The sequence below is a fragment of the Leptosomus discolor genome, chromosome 2 (genome assembly GCF_034619465.1).
Source record: "Leptosomus discolor isolate bLepDis1 chromosome 2, bLepDis1.hap2, whole genome shotgun sequence".
In the NCBI taxonomy this organism is placed as follows: Eukaryota; Metazoa; Chordata; class Aves; order Leptosomiformes; family Leptosomidae; genus Leptosomus; species Leptosomus discolor.
In genome coordinates this window covers 109,227,610-109,234,517 of record NC_141392.1, presented here as the reverse complement: position 1 = coordinate 109,234,517, position 6,908 = coordinate 109,227,610, and positions in this window count along the sequence as shown.

The window sequence follows — 6,908 nt, the reverse complement described above, 5'->3', positions numbered from 1 at the left end:
ACACAAAAAAAACCCAAAACAGTGCATAATTTGAGCAGCGGCTTGATCTGGACACTCCAGTTCCCAGAGGTGCACTATGGTGCACCCCAGCAACTAGGGAGATGCAGTTTGCTTTCATCAGTGATTAGCCTCAAAAAGGCAAGAGCTACAGTTGTCTATCCAGTTTGATCTGCTGTCTAAGTGCAGTGAATCTGTAGGAAAATAACAGCACAGCACACATTGGACAAAGACTAGAAACAGGAGCCTGAGTTAAGGTCATAAAACATGTAATTGCAAAAGGATTTATATAACATTTATCTACCCTGCTGTGCCTTTCAGAAACTAAATATTATATATCTTTTCTTAGTATTATTTAGTGCTGATAAGAATTATACTCACAGCTTTAAAGAACCCAACCCAACAGATGCAATATTAACCTGTCTTATTTATGTTCTTTACTACCATTTTCTCTTGGAAAATCAGTCACTGATTTTAAAGCTTAAAAATATTACAGTAACAGTGGCTGATTTTATTTGATGTGAATTACCCTTGAAAGGGCAAGTTCAGCCCTTTAGGTCTCTCTTCTTCAATGGGCAGAAGTAATTCAATGACTTGTCCTGCATCAGCAGGGAGACAGCTGCATTATCTAATAGGCTTCTTCCATCTCTAACTTGTAAGATCCTATCAATGCCAATAGGAGTTTGAGTTGTGCAACATGGCTAATGTATTTACAGAAAGCCAAGATAATGGAAATAATGAAATCTAGACTGAGGAACCCTCAGATATTAATAAGATAATCTGTTGATTTTTTTTTCCAAGACAAACATTTTCTCTTCTTATTGACTTTGTCCTCTTTCTTGAAGAGCTCTTATATGAATGTAATCCCACAAGAAATTAAGCATGGCCATATATAAACTGATTAGTTAAGCATTGCTTGACAGCAGGGGCTTGTATGCATAGAGACTGAAGGGAATTTGGGACAAAAGTCCAAACTGTGACCTTTCCAGGTACTCACATGTCATGATGTAGTAAGTGAGAGTGTATACTACTCTAGAGGAGCCTGAAGTCCTCCTTTGACCTTTGCCTGCTCCCACAGAATTCATTGACCTTGCTCATTTCATTAACACTTTATCACAGTGAGGTCTATCCAATGCAGTAACACAGGAAACCTAAGGGGTTTAAAACTGCCCCAGCCTGGGCTACCCATATCTAAGCAGAAGACAGCTAATTTCATAAGGTGATTACATTCTCCAACCTGTCCTCCTTGCAACACATTAGAGAAAACGCAAGTCAGTTTTAGAGGAAGCAACAGCAGAAAGAGTCTATTTTTTGAAGCACTCGTAAAACTTGCTCTGTGATATCAGTGAAGTACCACTGATAACTCAATGTGGTCATATAGATGCATAGAAGTATGTGTAAAACACATACAGATACAGAAAGCCTTTCCTTCCTAGCTGGGAAGTTTAATCTTATTTCCAACAAGAACAGTTGCTGGGCAAAAAAATACATTTCTAACATCCAATTTGAATGTCCAGATATGAAAAATATGATTAAAAATTCAGAGCTTGCTGCTCTGTGGCCTCTCTATTCTCAAGCAAAGTGACATGAACCTGTCCAGAAACACAACATGCTTTTTTTGTTTGTTTTCTGAAGTGTTAGCTCAAACTCTGACTTTTTCCCTGGATTTTTGTGTGCTTCCAGATGGGATGCTCTGGATGCTAAAATGTTGATTACTAGCACCCCAGCATCACTTTCTGTGAAGCACTTTCAGACTTGAGTTTATTTTAGAGGCATGTGAACAGCAAATGTCTCCAGAGGAAAGCTTATTAGTATTATGGCATTTCTGAACCTGCCTCCCCGCAGCTCCTGAGCAGTGTGTGCACTGAGCTTTTTGTGGTACAGCGTCATTTTCCACTGGCTCCAAAGAATGCCTTTTTGTGCTGTAGCAGCTCACCTGCTTAATGGTAAATTGCTGTATAATCATTAACCGACCGATATCTGTTAAAGTAAAACTGAAATAAGGAAAAACAGATGTTGTTTTCTGTGTTTAATGAAAAAGGCTTATGCATCCTCATATCGTATTGTCTGACCTTTCTCGGGTTTGGACCTTATGTACCAGACAGAGGTATTTACCACATAATCCATGTATTTGAATGCAGTTTACAGAACTACCCAGAATACATTTGGAAAAGCAAAACAACAGCCCTTGGCAAATGTGCCAGTGAGCGTAACCTCTGAGCAAATGAAAGCAGGACACCTGAGAGCTGCAGATCCCAGAATGAAACTGCTCACGTGCTCAGTTGTCCCCCAGAGGCATATGAAAAGTTTTACACTTAACAAGATGCCAGACCATTTCACTTGCTTGAAAATTTCACAGCAAGGTGAAGAGGAATAAGTATCACCCCACCACCAGTGCACTTCAATTATTTCATTCTGGTTTAGAAACAAAAAAGCCACCAGTAAAACAATTTTCCAGATCGAAACGGTTTGTGACACATCCAGAGTGAACGGCAGCTTTTCATGGCTGAATGGAATAAGTACTTAACCCACAGGGCTAATAGTAAATGTGAACTGGTGAGACGATTACTGCATAAATGAGGAGCACAAGCTAAAACTTCTGTTTTCAGAGGGGGCAAGTCACCTTAGAGATAGCATTGACATGCTAGTAAAGCGAGCTGCAATGATATATTTGAAGGGTATGGAGCCCGTTTTACTGGTATAACTCAGGTGATTAACCCAGGAGATTTTCCTCTTAAGACAAGAGATTTTATAACCTGAATGAAATGATTATCTTATGGTAATCAAGGCTTCAGCAGGGTCATCATTCTCTGTCTGTGACCCAGTCACCACTGGAGAGGAAGGGTATCACACTGAGGAGGCAAGAATAGCAGTAAGAACAGCAGCGGCCATAATCTTACTTCAATACTGATGCAGAAGTGCGGTGTCTCATGAGGGACTCAATCCACTGCTATCATTTCTAGTATTAAGTAGCAAAGTCATATAGATAGTGCCATTGCTATCAAAACCATGTTGAAAAAACACTCCTGCACTCTCTCCCTTACTATCCTAGAGGAAACCAACACCTTTCTTCTCAAGGGAAGTCTGTCCACATGATTTTGGCCCTCTTTGTATTGAGTCAGATCACAGGCTCATCAAATTTAGTAACTTGACTCTTATAGTGAGCAGCTCAGGAGAGAATAAGAGTAGGTCACATGTAGAGGGCTCCTGTCCCTGTCTGATAACCTAGATGTAGAGCATCTTGTTGAATGAAATATACAACTTCATTGAGTTTTGATGCAAAGTAATGCCTTTTATTTTCAGCTTTTTGTTTGCTTGCTTGTTTTTAATCTGTTGCCAGCTAATTTCACTGTTTTCCCTCATTGTACTTTGTTTTACAGTGGTCCACAGATACAAACATGACAATTTTCCAACTATACCAGTTGCTCTAATTAAAGATAGAGTTTCTGTTCCTGCAAGCCTTCGTCTGCCATTGGTTACTTTCTAGTTCTTATGTTCTGAGACATAATGATGAATCTACCCTACATGCTTTACTCAAAAAATCCATGGTTTCATACACCTTATCATATTATCTTCAAATTGCCCTTTTCAAATGAAAAGTCCAGGTCTAGCCTCACTTCTAACAGAGATGAGAGGAAGAAGGAGTTATTGGTATATCATCTGAGATTCTTAGTCAAGCTGGTCAAGAATATTTCACTGAAGTATTTTTTCTTGGAAATGTCAGTTCGTAGAAACTTAGTATTTTCCCAAGAACATTCCAGTCTTGACAAATCTTTAGTAAGAGGTTTCTCAGCTTTTCTGGCCAAAATAAAACGGAATATCTGCACATCCATTGGCTGTTGGGATGGGTGAACATAAAAATGTAAACGTCATGTACAACTTATCTTCATCACTGGAGTGTTTATAGTAAGTTAAAGAAATGCTCGCTGGATAATTAGTTTGTAATTTATTCAGGTCAAAGAATGAACCAGTAGAGTGGTATATCGAACCCACATGTTTTCATGCTTGTGGCATTGCTCTGATCTCCATGGCACAATGTACTCCATTCTCCTTCACCCTAGAGCTCTTTTATCAAGACTAGAAATATAAAGAGACTTCAAACTCTAAAGTAAGAAAAAATTATTATCCATTTTCCTGTCCTTTTTACTACATGTGTGCTCCTGCCTGAGAATCAAACAAATTGCTCTGAATTATAACGGAAAGGAACACCATTCACCAGAACTGTGAAATCTGCCCCCCTCACTGAACAGTGGCTTGAGCTACATCAGGACACCAGGTTCTGTCTTCGGTGAATTTGGCTTCAACATTTTCTTTTGGAGGAGAGGAGGGTGAAGCTAAAAATTGAGGTATCTAAGGGTCATTTCTGGTGAAAGTCAGTTTTTGGGTTGTACGCCAGTCCTCAGATACTCAGCTCATTGCTGCTTATTTTGTATAAAGTCAGCTGTAGTGCTAGCTAGCATCAAGGATGTAATGTTTATCATTTAACTTCTTGGCTCAGTTAAACATTTCAGAGAAGATGCTGCTGACTGTGAACAGTGGGGAATGAAGTATTTGTACATGGAACTCAGTCCTGAGTAGATGTTTTCCTTAACTTTAAAAAGTTTCAAGATTTTCTTGTTTTGCAAAGTTTAATACTGATATTATTTCAAAAGAAACAACCAAGGCTGAGCCTTCCAAGGGCTCAATTTCCTATGCTCCATCTGAATTCCACATTAAAACAGTTATAGTGTGTATATTTTACTGGTCAGAGCAATACAAAGATACTACCTAGTGTTGTACATCAATTTTATCAGTACAACATTTCCTAGCGGATAGTAGCAGCACAGCAGTTCCTAGCAGCAAGGCAGACTGCTACACCACTTCCAGAGCTGCACATGGTGTGGGTAACTCTACATAGTAGTAGGCAATTTCTCTAACCCACCAACCCAAAGGGATAATTAAAAAGAAGTATGCTTTGAAAAAGCCGCTCATTTTTTTTCTCTCTGTAATTCTCTTGAAGATTGGAATAGTCTTCTCTCTCCATCCTACTGCTAGGGAGGTCAATGAGATTTCAGTGAAGCTGAACCAAAGAGGGAAAATCAGTGAAGAATCAGTGTTCTTTACTGTTAAGCACCATGTATGAATACAGCTTGGAAAAAATTTACCTCTGCTGACAGGTGGAAGAGATAGACTTACTTGTGTTGATACAGCTATATGAGAAAGGAGCTAAATTATCATTTTTCCCTACTACTCAGTATCCATGCTGCGAAGAGAGCTTATTATTGCTATGACAATTACTCTCCTGTGCTTTGCAATATGGATAGTAGCTCAGCTAAAGCATGCTGTCTCTGCTGAACTAAAAATGACAAATTTCACAAACTCATATTGAATGTCAGTTTCTCCTTTGTTCTTCAATTTTTGTAATCCACAAGATTAATTTCCTGGTTAAACTACTTAACAGCTATAGCACATAGAGCTTTATTGTTTTCGCGTTATCTAGCACATCAAAACCCAAGCCAAAACATAGCCACTCAGGCCAAATTTTTGAAAGGGTGTGGCTACGAACAAGTTTTCCTTTGTGAATAAGGAAGCACTTATATAAGGTCTTGATTAAGACTGAATACTGTACAGCCAGTGACAAAAATATTAATTTCTCAGTGAAGGTTACAGCAAAATATCTCTGTTGGCTAAAGTGGGGAATATAGTTTGTACCTTTATCTTATCTGCACCATATGTCAGTGACCATAGTTCTCCATGTTGCAATGTGTTTGCAAAAACATGAGGTCAGGCGAGGACTGCCCCAGAGTGATGGCTGTTACTTTCAGTCACAAATATACCCTGAAGTAAAGAAGAAATGATACATAAACAAAAAATGTAAAAAAAAAGAACTTTGTAAAATGTTTTTGTGTCACTAAAAATATTTTTTAACCTGCTAAAAAGCCCCAGTTCTTCGAGAACCATAGATTTAAATCTTTTGGGGAAGATAATACAACTGATTTTCACTGCTACATACATAAGTCACCTGTAATTCCAGTCTTAATTCAATTTTCTCAGTCTAATGAAAAATTTCCTATCTGTATTCTGAAATCAGATGTTTACATTGAATTAGAGGCTTTACAGAAGGCCAGGTAGATTAGATCTTCCACACTTTCTTTGTCTCAAAAATCAGAAATCTTCTCAAAAAAAGTGAACAAGCTAGTACATATAATCTACTGTAAATTCGCTTTTTGTTCAGTTTTCAGTTGTACCTTTCTATGCTGAACTCATTGTTTTACATTTGTTCTACAATCTCTCCTGCTTTTAAGATGAGACCAGCAGTCCCCAAAGTGCCTGCAGCAGTCAGATGGAGGGAAGTCCTGGCCCAAGCCTTTTCCCTGCCCCAGACTTTTGCAGAGATCTTGCATTATTTTATTTGTCTGTGATGCCAGTGGTTATTTCTGAAATGGAACCGTCCTCCCTTTCAACAAGGTTGAGAAGAGATTTACAGCAGTGATCCGTCGCACCCTATAAAATACTTCTATAAACAGCTGCGTACATGCATTTACATGGAAACACCCAGCTTTTTCATTGACATTTTACAGCTCTTGCGAACACTCTGGAAAGCATGGGAGTACTAGGCGGTATTTCTTCACAGGCAACATGTCTTTCTGTGAGTATTCATGAGGTTGATAGACACATCTAATCAGGTACCAACCAGTCTCTGATTGGTGGCTTATAGGAAAAGAAACATGACTTGCAAAACATTTATTGCTATGCTGCAGAAAAACACTCTGATGCCTCCTGATTGCACATGCTACCAACTATTGCCTTTGCAAAAGGAGGCAAAACATGAAATTCAAGGCACTTCTGCATTAGAAGAGACACAAAAGGAAGCAGAAGGAACAAACTTTGCAAACGTAGCTGTAGGGGATAAAGCTATCCTCTTTCCACTA